Source organism: Empidonax traillii, unplaced genomic scaffold (genome assembly GCF_003031625.1).
Source record: "Empidonax traillii isolate 1590-97213 ecotype Southwest subspecies unplaced genomic scaffold, ASM303162v1 scaffold16:size2589160, whole genome shotgun sequence".
In the NCBI taxonomy this organism is placed as follows: domain Eukaryota; kingdom Metazoa; phylum Chordata; class Aves; order Passeriformes; family Tyrannidae; genus Empidonax; species Empidonax traillii.
The window spans coordinates 2,344,673-2,358,972 of NW_020955209.1; the positions used below are offsets into that span (position 1 = coordinate 2,344,673).

The 14,300-nt window shown below is 41.7% G+C and overlaps 1 long non-coding RNA gene across 1 annotated transcript; it reads right to left on the bottom strand.

Annotated features, from left to right (window-relative positions):
* Window positions 1-10,306: 10,306 nt before the first annotated feature.
* On the bottom strand, window positions 10,307-13,484 carry LOC114063316. The gene is made up of 2 exons (XR_003572546.1): window positions 12,760-13,484; window positions 10,307-11,514 (listed from the first exon to the last, which is right to left on the bottom strand). It is a non-coding gene; the product is annotated as an uncharacterized LOC114063316 (long non-coding RNA).
* Between the last annotated feature and the right edge of the window lie 816 nt (window positions 13,485-14,300).

Below are 14,300 nucleotides of genomic sequence, written 5' to 3' on the forward strand. Positions count from 1 at the left end.
TGGAACTAAAATGTTGAGAAGACTGCTCAAAGAAAACTACACTATCCAGAAAGCTTTTTTTGAGCTTTGAACACCCTTAGCCCTCATCTCAGTCTACTTCTCTGCACATTTTCCAGTACTGCAATGAGGCCAGGATTCCATCCTTCCTCTCTCAATGGTTCAAAAACAATTAGAAAATCTAGGGGTCAAAGGAAAACAAAATTCTTTTGCAGTAAAATTAGGTTGCCTAGAAATGTGAATTTACATAAGAACTAGAATCTATTTCTATAGCATACTCTGCAGTGATTGGCTTTCATATATATTTTATATATATATATATATATATATATATATATATATATATATATATATATATATACCTTTTGAGTAAAATTTGTAAATTTTATTCCAAAAAATCAGAGTAAAAGAGTTCCTCCAGCCCAGCAGAAAACAGAAGATCAAAAAGTTGCCATTGTAGAAATTTGGACTGATTACTCAAAGAAATAGAGGACTGAGTAGTCAAGGAGACAGAATATACTAATCCTAAGCAGATATTTCTTCCCTCCCTATTTATGCTTTGCAGTGGGTATAGAGCCTCAATCTTGTGCCATATTTCTGGGAAGTAGAAAGGAAGTTTATCCATACCTTCACAGGACAGAATGATAACAAAAACATTGCAATACAATGGGGTTATTTCAAAATACTGCTTCTTTCAGTTTTGGGTGGTGCCTTGATAGACCATAAATATAAATATCCAAGAGAAAGCAGCGTCAACAAAGGAATGTCCTATGTTACGTCCTGGGAGTGATTTAAAGTAAGCAATTTTATTAATAGGATTCTAGCAGTAGCCTATACAAGGTTTTACCACTGTCTTTGGATGACATCCTGACATCATAAATACAATGTATTATTAATTATAACTTGCTTTTATCATCCAGGTGTCCCTCTTCAGACCAGGGACTTTTCCTCTAGGGACTGTAAAAATTCATTAGAAATGTGTCTGGAGAGATTAAGATGAGTATCTGGCTAGATCTTGGCCTTGATTGCAAAAGAGCACACTGTCAAGAATCTTAATAACATATTTACTGATGTTCAATTAGATGCTAGAGAACAAAATTGATCACCATACTTAAAAATATTTGCTGCCACCTTACAGCAGTGAAAAGTGTTACCATCCATCACGTATATGGCAAATCCGCTGGCTGAACATCAGTTCCTGCAATCGCCTTCCATGCCTTGCAGAAGAGCTGCTAAGTGGATCCAGCCCTGCTTCCTCCTTGCCTTCAGTTTTCCAAGCGTACCTGAGCAGCAGGGACAGGGAAGGCTGTGGAAGTCTGAGAATAAAAGCCCTCTGAAAAAATTATGCCTTTCCTGTCCATCTTTGGTTACTGGATGCAATGCTTTTTAACTAGTTCCTGCAAGACAAGCTCCACGTTGTACTGAACAGCTTTCTGCATGTGACTGTGTCTCATGTTTTCTGAGCACAAGTGATCTGAATCACAAATGGTATCGCAGATGCGATTTAGTCAGGAAACCAGATACTGGAAATCCCACATATGCGCTTGCTATACCCTACACATGCGTTTTGCTTCTTTCCCAGCTGCAGTGTCCCACTGGGTCAGTTGAGGACCTTTGCAGACCCTCATATTTAACTTGCAAGCTCCCATCTGCAGTTGAAACTCCTACTAGTTCCTTAGTGCGCAGACATTACATTTTTACTTCCTTTATTAATGCACGGGACACATTCACTTCCACTGCAGCAGCCTAGTCCTCTTGTGTATCAGCAGCAGCTCCCTGTTCTTGCCTTGTTAGCAGATTTCACCGGTACAATGGATACATGGGTTGTGTTGTTGGTACAGGGTCATTAATGAAAATATTAAATAATCCTGATCTCCGAGTTTTTCCCAGTTCCTCATCTAGGAAATCATGTCAACAGAGTCTGCTACCACATCTCTTTTGCCAGGTGTTTTGTGTGCTTTAGCGTTACAACCCTGGCCACAGTGCTCTCTCCCGCTTATCAATAATTTTTAGCATGGCATTGAACAACTCCTTTACTATTATTAATGGATTTGATCTACAAGGATAAAAGAGGGGAAGAGAGATGCAAATGAGGGGCAAAGTATTGTACATACTCACTTTCATCACCCCTTAGCATGTGTCCAGCAGTGCCATGGCTATCCTCTTACGCTGTTTCTTTTCCTTTTGGCTTTTCTGAAAGTGGAGGAGAAACCTGTGAAGCAAACTGTTGTTTTCCTTACTACAGTGGGATTTGTTTGTTTGTTTGTCTGATATTGGCTTTCTAGCTTTGATTTTGCAATGTTTTTTAAACACAGGCGTTGCCATGCATTTCTGCTAAAGTCAGCCAGGCCAAAGAAACATGTGCAAGACTTGGAAAGTGGTAGAAGAGTTTTGCACAGCACCATAATAATAGGATTTTTTTTAAAAAAATTTGTTCTCTGTCCCTTCTTTGTAATTCCTTATGTTTTGCTTGCTTTTTCAACCACTGCCAAGCAGTGCATTGACGTTTTCATGGAAGCATTTATTAGAACCTCACAATGCTGCTCCGGAGGGGTAGCAGCCAGCTGAGACCCAGTCTTTCCCCCCGTGCAGCACAGGGAAGTTATTTACATCGAGGTTCTTCTGCTGTTTTGTTGCTCAGTTACTCAGCTTCACAGTGTCTTCCCTCTTCCTGTCTTCGTGTTCACAGTAATCTCTGCAGCTTTCATTCATGCCCCTTCACAGAACATTTCTGAGCACGCTGCACAATGCTGGTGGAGGTGCTCTGCTATTTGACTCCCATCCCGTTCATTTCTGACCTTTGCTTCCTCTCTTTTCATGTGATGTTTGCCCACGTGAGAAGCTGCCTCTTTGCCCATGCAGCTTAACTCCTTTGAGAGCCTCTGGTAAAAGATGTCAAATGTCTTTTTTTAATTCCTGCTAAGTGTGTCGACAAGATCTCCCCTCCCCATACAGAGGGACTCACGAGGCATCGCTTCCCTTTGCAAAAGCTGCCTGTTTCTTCCCCTATGTCATGCTTACTTACCATTTGCTCACTAATTCTTTTCTTTAACTAGTTCACCTGGCTTTGTTATCAGGCCTAATAGTCTGTACTTAACCGTATGTTTCTCTAGAACCCTTGCTAAAAATTAGTAACTTGAGCCAGTGAGTTTTCCCTCAAACTAATTTATTTATACAGTTAATTTATTTATACAGTATTTTACAGATATAATCTGCCAGATAGATGTTCTTTTCTGGTATCTTCATTTGGGTATAACTTCTGTTTTTTAAAGGATGCTTTTTAATTTGTAGCAGCCTTAAACAGGTTGTTTGGCTATGTTCACACTCTTTTTAAGATTTTATAGAACCTACAGGGTATGACCAGCCCTTGGCTGGACTATGAAAGTATGAAAGTTCTTGGAGCAGTAAATTGCAGGATTTAGATGCTCTTATGTCTATGGTCTCCTCAGCTACATGCTAAAGGCTCCAAGAAAATCCATGTTTCACCACTATCTCTGTGAGTGAGCTTCTCCATAAATCCTTTAGATGGAGGCAAAATGGCAAAAATCATTAAGTTTTGTTTTGGCTTTCTTAATTTCTGGATGGGAAAACTTGGTCCTTGAATCCAAGCAGAAGAGCAGTCACCTAAAATAGGACTTTAGAAGTAATCAGAGTTTAAAAGGATGAAAAATTTGGACTGCCCATCAAGAACTCGGATGGGAGGAAGCATGGGATTAAATCAGATAAATAGAAAGTAAGAAAAACACTCCCAATCTTCCCTAAGAATAGATTATGGCACACTAGCCAGACATGTACAAAAAAACCACCAAACCTTACTTTTCTACATCAAGGAAATGAGTTGACCTAATCTGACTGAATTTCAGGAAAACATTTGTTAATATGCTACTTGGAAAAAAATAAACTAAGGAAGATAACAACTGCTAAATTAACTCTTAATACAAATAAAAGCTTGTAAAGTAGTTTTGAAGGGAAATTCCTAAGCTAGAGGACAGCTGATATTGGACTTAATTAAAAAATTACCTTGGACAGATTTTACTAATTATTTTCACTGACTACCTTAACCTAGGAATGGTCTTCTGAGGGCACAAAGCTGGGGTACCGCTTGCATGAAGTGGGAGTGGAATATTGTATAACAAAGGGCATGAAAGTCCTTTTACATAATGGGCTTGACTCGGTACCCTGGAACCCTGCATATACCAAACCTAGGAAAAGTCCTTCAATATGGTATTTTCACTATAAAGACAAACCAAGTGGCCAAGTTTCTTAGTTGTCCCACAGGCACAGAACTAAAATATATCCAATAAAATGCCGCAATACAAATTTCATACAGTGAGTTCCAAGGGAAGATCAAAAAAGAAAAAAAAAAGAAGAAAAAATCCCCAACTAAACAAAAAACTAAAAAAAGAGGAAAAAACCCCAAACACAGTAATAACAACAAAAACCCCCAAACAAAAACAAACAAACAAAAAACCCAAAACAAAACACAAAAGAGGGTTTTTTTTTGTTTAATTAGAGACAATAATAATGTCACTTAACTTCCAGAAGCAGAGCAGAAAAACCAAAATCCTGCAGATACTTTTATTAAGAAAAAAAAAATTTCCTACTTTTAGATGTTATTCAAGAGTATCACACAACTCTTGCACATACCATTCCCCCTTCAATTTCACGGGCATCACCTGCAAACTGGAAATTAACCTACAAGATCAATAGAAGCAATATAATGTGACACTAAGTCCATATCTTCTGTTGATCCTGTAAAAATGTTTCAGAATTTGGTTTCTTGCTCCTAGAGCTGTCAAAGAAAGACAGTGCACAGCATCGAGTCAGAAGTACCATACAGCTTTCGGAAGGCTTACCTGAAATAATACCCTGAGGTAACCTAATACTAGAGACAACTCTTTCGTGAGCTAAGCTAGCTCACCTGTAACGCCCTGCACCATATCATGTGCGTGTGGCAGCTCACGTCCATGGTCGTGCAAGGCACAGAGGTTCCTGAACAAATCCGGACATGCCAGGAAATTCAGAGGAAGCCTGTGGCTTGGATGAAACTGATTACACCCTTTTATAAAAAAAAAGCCTTTTGACACCCTTGTAACGCAATACCATGAGGATAGTGCAAAGGTCAAGGTCATAAACTAGGCACGAAGAACTTCTGCTATCAGCCTCCATGAAAAAAGGGTAAGTTGGGTGTATCAATCAGTCCTCAAGGCTTTTGAGATGTTGACAGCACGTAGCTCTAATACAAAAATAAATAAATACAAATAAAAAATATTAGTTGTTGTGTATCTAGCAGAAACAGAAAGGTATTAATGCCATCATGAAAGACCCTAGCAACACCTCATCTGGAGCACTGTGTCTACTTCTAACCCTGCAGATTAAAAGAGATTTATTGGAAGTGGAGGTGCAAAGAAAGGCTAGAAGAACAGTCAGGGAAAAACACTGTTCTCAATGACAGCCATGGCACAGTTGAGTTGGATGAACCGAGACTGAGCAGGTTTTGGCAGTAACCTGTAAAAGCTCAAGGGGAGACAGACCGGAATGGACTTTATACCAGGAGAGAGAAATACTCTCTAAACTGAAGACAAAGACGTTATAGAATGTGAGAGGTTCAGCTGGTCATGATACACATTATCTGAAATCTTTAACTATGCAGATGAACAGAAAATCAGCTGATGATAGGGGTAGCTTCAAGATGGAGTCTGGTGTCTCTGCATGTTAAGTTGAAGAGTGTAACATGGCTGCCTGCGACAGAGAGGATCAGGCCTGGCAGCAGAGGAGGTCTTCTCCAGACCTGCCCATATCAAGGACAGAGCAGACTATGAAAGCTCTGATTTTCAAAACATGTATCAAATTTACACATTTGTCACCAGCCAGTTTATCACCACCGCTATCTTACATTCAATAGTGTTACACAAGAGTGTAAATTATTGTGGAGTGCAATCCTCCTAATTATTACAGTTGGGGAACAAATGGGGCCATGCATATGCAAGTATCTAATTAGTCATGTCGTGATTGCCTGTCTGTGGAAATACCCTGTTTGACTATGAAATCATACAGCCTGCTTTGGCTTATACAATGATGTGTGTTGCTGTGACTCTTGCATAAGGAGAATTAGTCCTTCTGTTTTAATAATACTGCACCATTCTGCTCAGTTCTGAGCCCTTAATCTTGCATCACAGTGAAATACTGTAGTAGCAACACATAATTGTCTATTTTTTCAATTTTCCATTTTGTAGAACGCTAGTTCCTGACCTCTGCTGAATGTGTAGAGTGGCCTACCTTGACACAATATTAGATTGATATTAACTGAAAAGAGTCCCAATGTAGCTGTAATAGAACAAAGAATATGACTTCACCTACCCCTGAATTCCAGGTTTCAGTCTTCTTTTCTCAGAAGAATGTTATCGTCTCACTATGACACGTGTAGTTTCACAAGTTCTGTTTGTTTTAGACTGAGATGACTTGGCCTTATTAGCTCCTTCTATCCCCTTCAGTTTTGGTGGGGTCCCAAGTGCCTCCTTAGCAGTATTGCAAAAGGAAATCCCCATAAACCACATAAATCCCTAAAAAAGCTGAGGGCAAAACTGAGCGGATCTCTGCTCCGGCAGGCAGCGTCCTCCCCTTTGCACAGCGCTGCCACGGGTGTCAATGGCAGCTCTGCAAAGAGACGGAGAACAGCACAGCAGCCTGTAGGTTTTGCTTGCTCTCCATGGCTGAAAGGGCACCTGCACCGCGAGTACCTTTCCTGTATTTGCTCAGTGTTTAAGGGAGCTTATTGCTGGGATTTCCAGGGCGACATTATCACCGTGGCCCTTCTGGAATTTACATATAATGAGCGACGAAACAGAAATGCAGTTTGGAGGACCAGGCACGATAGAGGGTCATGTTCTCTCAGGCTGGCAAGATACTTGTCTTCCTGTTCAATTTGTAGGGCTACTGGCTCATTTCTGAATTATCACTACTTCATTTAGATGAGCATCAGCAACGGACAGATAAAAAATATGTTTGGTGGTTTTAAATACATGGACCTTTTCTCCAGAATATGATAATTTCTTATCTTATTGCTTATATATAGCAATTCAGATTCCTCCCAATGACTAATTAATTTTACAGTTATTTTTACCTCCTTCCCCCTCTCCCAACACATAGAAATGTATATGCTTATGTACATCCACATACGCATACCTCATCAGAATTATTTCAGCATAAGTATGAATACCACGAACCAAAAGTTTGGCATCCCTGCTACTGTGAAAGATGACTGCCACCTATGGGTAAGAGCTCATGCTAACATATTTAGATAAAATTTTATTATTATTCCTTTTACTTAATTCAATTTGTAATTATCTAGCAGGACAGAGTTTTGACTCATTTGATATATATTTTGTCAATAACAGTCACTACTCATCCTCTAAAAGTTGGGTATTGAACCAACTCCCTTAGGAAAGAAAGTCAGCTTTACGACGAATGAAAAAAAATGGGGTACGATGTTCTTATTTTTCTTATTCTGAATAAAGACAACATAGAATTACTCTAATTTCCCATGCAAAGAAAAAAGACTCATTGCTACACAGCTAGGTACAGCATATTAGATAATGCTGTATTTAATTACTATAATTTTAAAGTTTAGCCATCTTGAGGTTTTAATATTTTGCTTGCTGCTTTGTTTTACTAAATACATACAAACAGCTTAGCTATGCAGTCTCATGAAAATGTGTATATAATCAGTACATCATAGTAAGTTTCTTCTCAAAATTTTTCATTTTTCTTAGTAAAATGAAAGCTAAGTGGGGGCAGGGAGGCAGTAGAAAAATGAATAGCTTGATTATGTAAGCCTCAATTTTTCTGATAATCAGTCTATGCAGCGTTTACCTTGAAAACTCAAAAGAAAGTACAGCCAGGAAAGCCTAACTTATCGTATCAAAAATATGTTTTTTCCGATTCAGCTTTCAGGTACTTACAAGCAAACAGTCCAACAATTCCGTATATCCGACTACCAAAGAGAAAACCACTTGATTTCGGCTGCTATACTACAGTAAGCTGCATTAAAATGGACATTGGTATCTATTTCTCAGAAATACCACACATAAAAATAGCTGGAAGTCTAGCAAATCATTCCATATATTTCAGTTTGGGAAAAAAATCATTTTGCTCCAGTAAACAGAAGCTAATTGTAGCCATTATATTTCCCCCTTTCGGGGCCAGCGTACAGTATTTCGGACAGAGGAGTGGAATTCAAGAAAAGAGAAAATTGTATGAAAAAAATAGCAGTTAATACAAACTAAGTCCAATATTAATTTTTTTAAAAATCTCCCTTTTAAAATAATCTTAGTCCGGGGCCTTCTCATTTTTATTCTACTTTACTAAACATGGTAATTGGCCCATCTAAAAAACCTGAAATCAGTATTACACTAGTGCTTACCTCATACATTTTCACTAAATTTTTATTACTAAAACTACGTTACAGACCTATAAAATACTGCAAAAGTGGTCAGTAAATGTTGCTCAGATATCTGAGGTTCACACATGAACATTTCATGCTTGCTTTCCAACGGCATCAGAACCCTGTATAATCTACATAATTCAGACGTTTGTGGTAAAATCCTTGTGCTTCACAGGCAAAAACCATCTTGTAGGTAAAGCAAATGTTCCACAGATGTGATGTATTTTCCTGACATATTTCAAACACTACAAAAAAAAAAAAAGTGTTCTCCAATTTACTTCTTTGTGTCCACTTTGGCTACTGAATCAAACTCTCAACTGTCCAGTAATGCTTCCCTGTATTTTCCAGCCACAGTTTAAACTTAAACCACTTAGTCTCCTTAGATGGAAACTTCATATCAGACAAAAATTACTCCTTATCATGTGTGATGAATCCAGCTTAAAATAAAATACCAGCACTGCATGAATATCGGCGACAAATTACTCGTTTCTGTCATTCTGCTCTTTCTTATTTTATCTCTCACTCTGGAGAACAATTTCGTAGGTATACTGTGTTACAGTGCAGACCTCCTCCCACCAACCCACTGCTTGCAAAAGGAATTTAAAAAAAAAAATATTTTCCATGTGTCATAACAAAATCTGAACAGAATATAGCTGAACCTTTTAAAATGACTACAGGTAAGAAAATAGAAATAAACAAATAAGCAAGTACCTCCAATTTACGAGAGCAACAAAAAGATGTAAAAAATTTAGAAATGCAATAGACGACTGTTAAACTAATAGATCTATTAATGGAATATGAAACCAACCCTCCTTTCCTGGTGACACATCACTGAGTTACTACTTGTATACTTCTACTAGTATAAATGGAGAGCAAATTTTTTCTATATATAGTCAGGATGACAAATTTTGAGATATTTCCATTTCCGTATCTTTAAAACCGAGGCCTTCTTAAAGGACAGGGCACTCAAAAAGATCTGCATGATACTGGAAAACCCAGACCGGTTTCTCCTGATTTTTTGCCACCAGTGATCTCTGTGTTTCATAGAGGAAAAAAAAAAATCTCACAAGTCAGGCAGTGTTCCTAATTCTCCGAAGAGCTTGCTGTTAATTTTATGCCTTTACAAAAAGATGAGTAAAATCTTACTTCCAGGTAAAGAAATACAAGAAGGTCGCATCATAGCTGTAGAAAAATGATTCTTTCTGTTCTATATAGATGCCTCATCAATTTCACTTGAATGCTGCTTATAACAGAGATTTTACCTTAAATAATAGTACTTAGTGCCAATATGGATTTTTTTTGTTAACTAATAGCTTTGCTGGATTGGTCATGGATTTTTTACTGTGCTACGAATTTTTTCAGTACTTAGTTACATGCCTGCATTTTCCAAGAGACATTCGAAATATTACTGCATTCTGATCTATTCCACTGTGTTTTGACACTGAAGTGCATTCAGATACTCATAATATAAAATGCTTATAGACACATCTAAACAAAAAAATGAACTCCCCTGTGATATACTGGAATGAGTGGGACTTTATTCTGATGGGGGAAAACCTGTTTGTTCAGAATAATTTAATTTAAAGCTGGGAAAGGGAGCAACGCACCTGAAATCAACTCACTGTAAATTCCAGATATGCAAGGAGCTTCACAAAAAGTCTGAAGTTACCTTGTTTTTTAAGTAACCGTGCAGAGCTGACAGCTATTAGCAGTAGCAAGGACTTGCATAACAAGGACTTGAAGGAAAGCTTAGCACTATCCACGTTGGAGTGATTTACAGAGAATGAAGGCACGTATTTCTTTATGATGCATTATGTAACAACACAGAGGGCACTCTGAGGCATTCAAAAAAATACAGGACCCACATTTGCTCTTATACTTATTATTTATCACACAAATATTTAATAGCGCTTATAGCATAAGGCTTATGAAACACCTAACTTAAGAATCTTATCTGATACAAATTAGTTTGAAATGTTTTAGCGGACATATTTTACGTTCTGTACATCTTCAGGAAAATATAATAGGTCCTATAATTCATTTGCTTCAAACTTCTGCAATACATGCAATCTCAGATAAAATAAAATTGTCAAAATCAGTGATAGCTGGACCTTCTGGTTCACATTAGTGTGAAGAGAAAACTGCTGTTGAGCTGACACTTTGATAGATTATGAGTTCTGCTGAAGAATAGCTAAAAATGGTGATTCAGTCTTGTCGCTACTATATAAGAAGAATAACAGAAGTGGAGATGGTACTCATGATATCATGTCTTTCATCGAAACCCTAAAGGGTTCTGGTGCATCGAACACATTCTCTTCCTGAGAGCTTCTGGCTCTAAAAAATAACTGTGTAAGAAACTGAAACTAAATTGGCCTATTAAAAAACCCGGTTCATTTGTGTCCTAAATTTATTTAAACATTAATATAAAGAGCCGATTGTTAAAAGACTATCTTTGGGAGGGAGGTGGGGGGGGGGGTGTCCTCTTTTTTTTTTTTTTTTCCTACAGTAGAGATGCTGGTCTTGTAATGACAAAATGGAGAGCTAGGAGGATTATGAAACAGAAGTAACATGAAGGGCAAATCTGACTGAAAAAGAGGGAGAATACTATTCTAATAATTTAAAACTTGGCTGGGTTAGTGCCTTCACTAACTTAAATCAATACATTTCCCCTGAGATCAATAAGGTGACGCAGATGCATCCAAGACATATCTAGCATTTAAGATAATGCGGACCATCATCTTCTGTTAGGACAGTAAACATAAGCACAGGTGTATAATCACTTTTCTAAACATCTCCCTAATCTTTAGATATGCAAAATAGAGGGCACCTTAAGTACTTCTGCTATTCTACCCCTGGTCCTCCATCAATCTGAAACGTGCGTGGTCGTTTACGCTGAAGCGAAGTTAAGTTTAAACACCGACTTCTGTCCCTCAGTGCTTCATACTTCCCTGTGCTGCTGCATGTCACCATGGAAGGCTCAAGATGGAGGGAACAGGGCCTTGGTGGCTTGTGCCTTCCTCCCCCAAACATCACCAAATGCTCCCGGCGCTTACTTCCAATACATCCATGGAGTTCTGGAACAACAGAAGGGAAAACAAGGCTTCACAGTTCTCATCCTTCACTGAGAGGAATAACAGGTAAGGAGAAGGAGGTAGCAGAAACACGGGGGAGAACGGGAGGAACGATTTCTTATTAGAGGCTCACCTTTCCTAAAGGGAGAGAAACCTTGACACAAACTTCATGACATCACAAAGATGCAGACACATAGGCACCTCATATTTCTGATAACTCGGTGGGTTTGTTTCAGGGAAAGATTAGGCATTCATTTAATTTTTATTTTTACTTTCACCAGGGCCTCTCCAGTAAGTATTTTTGCAGCTTCTCCTGCGATAATTAATGTTTCATGTTGCATAAGAATTTATCTTGTTAAAAAAAAAAAAAAAAAAAAAAAAAAAAAAAAAAAAAAAAAAAAAAAAAAAAAAAAAAAAAAAAAAAGCTCTCCAACAAAACTATGATTTAAGCTGTGTTCTTAATTTGAGGAGTAATGGAGAAGAAAAGTATCAAGGCATAAAGTTCATCACCCTGCTCTAAAATGTAGGGAGAACCAGAAAATTATATTAAATTAAAAAAATGTCTCAACCCTGTTCTGTGTTTTCCCTACAGTTTTTACACATGCATTTGCCTTTTGAGTATGCAGGCCGACATCTTTAGGATATTCAGGCAACGTTTTAACACATTGTGGATCCGGGAAAGAAACAAGTCAGAAATATTTGGAGGGTGTGAAGCAATAAACAGTAACCAAGCAGAAATGTTTTACGCAATGCTATTACAGCTTGACAGCAAAACAGATTTACGCATTCTCCTTTCAAGCTTGTAAGCTTGGTAGCAAGTGAAATGGGTTAAATTTTCTGAGTTTGGAATGCAATTGATTTATGTTTGTTCCACGATGCTACGCAGCTCTTAAATGTACGAGCTCTTGCGTCTGAAAGTCTGCTTTTAGGACAGGCCCTGCAGTGACAAGCTGCGGCATGGCAGGGAGAGAGAGACCCAGGTAATTCTGGCGGGGCAGCGGCTGGCGACGCAGGACCCAGCAGGTATCCAGCCATCCAGCCAGCCCGCCTTACGTAAGGACTTCATTTTCGGTAGGCTATATCTCGCCGCCGCGCGAGGCACAGGAGAAGAGGCTATTCCACCTCCCCATGCAGCCCAGTCCCCTTTGCCAGGCCCAACATCCGCATCCTCGCCTTTTTTTTTTTTTTTTTCTTAAATTTTTTTTTCCTCCTCCTTTCCGAACAGCACATCTACACAGTGGCGTTTACCTATTCGCTCGCGCCGCGGCTGGCACGCAACCTATGTGGGCGCCCGGCTGGCACAGCCCACGTTCACCGGAGCGATGCCGAAGAGGAAACCCCCGGTCCCTCTCCGGGCGAGGGGCGCGCCGCGGGCCGGCTCCGGGCGGGCAGCTCTCCCTCCTCGGCGGCGGCGGCGGCGGCGGCGGCGGGAATGCTCCGCTCTGCGGCCAGCGGCGGGCAGCGTCCATTGCAGCTCGGCGGGTCCGAGTTCGGAGTCCAGTGACTCCAGCAGCCAGCGGGAGCACCCGGCCCCCGCTCCCCTAAACGCCGCTGGCCAGGTGCGTTTATTTCTCATCCCGTCCGCTTCCCGCAAATCCACCGTCTGCGGCCGCCGAGCCCCGGCAGCAGCTCGGCCAGCCCACGAGGCACCACCGATCGCTCTCCCCTCTCTCTCCTCTCTCTCTTTCTCTCTCTCTCTCTATTTTCCAGCTCTCCCCGAGGAGGAAGGAGCACAGCGGAGGCCGCTCGTCCCGTATTTCACCGCCCCGGAGACGCCGCCACCGGAGCGACTAAAACAAAGCGGAGAACCCGCCACTTTCCACACTCTTCCCTTCGCGCGCCGAGCAACGCGGCTGGCTACGGGAGCTCGCCTTAGCAGGGACGAAAAACAAGGCGGGAGGGAGGTTGTTAAGGGAGGAGAGCCCACCCTCCCGCCCGGCAGCCCCCCGGCCGCTCCCCGCGCCCGGTGCACCCCGGCGCTGCCCGGCGCACCTGACAGCCCGCCGCGCCGCGCTGTATTTCCCTCCCTTAGCGACAGGGGAGGGGCGCGCCGGCCGCCGCGCCGCCATTGGCCGCGGGGAGCGGCGCGGCGCCGCCATTGGCTGCGGCGGCGGCCAATGGCGCGCGCTGTATCCGGGAAGCAGGAGGCTGCGGAGCTATTTAAATCCTGCCCGGTGATGTCAGCCCGGGCTGGCGGGGCGGGAGGGGGGGGGCGGTGGTGAGGGGCGGGGGGGTGCGCGCGCGCGCCTGTCATCCCGCGTTAGGCACAGCGCGGCCCCGCTGCCCGCGCCGCGCCCCGAGCGGGAGGGGCCCGGCACCTGCCGAGCCCTCCCTGCCTTACGGGGGACCCCGCAGCATCCCCTTCTTCCCCGCGAACTTGTGCCGGTGGCGGTCCTGGAAGATGCGGGTTGATTTCGGGGTGTTGGCGAGGGGCGCGCTTGGGAGCGCCCGCCGGTTGTGCGAGCGGAGCGCTAAGCCCGCTCTCGCAGAGAAGGCGAAAGGGCAGCTCAGCTCTCTGCGTTAAAAACACTGCTGCAGCCATTCAGGGGGAGAGATACCTTCACTGTTCTTTATTTGCACCCAGTGCCTCCCCATAGCCTCGGTGACATTGGTCCCCTCGATTCAGAGGTGCTGCAGCGAGTCCAGAGAATGGCAATGGAGCTGGTGAAGAGTCTGGAGCACTAGTCTTATGAGGAGCAGCTAAGGGAGCTGGGGATGTTTAGCCTGGAGAAGAGGATGCTCAGGGGTGACCTTATCACTCTCTACAACACCCTGAAAGGAGTTTGTAT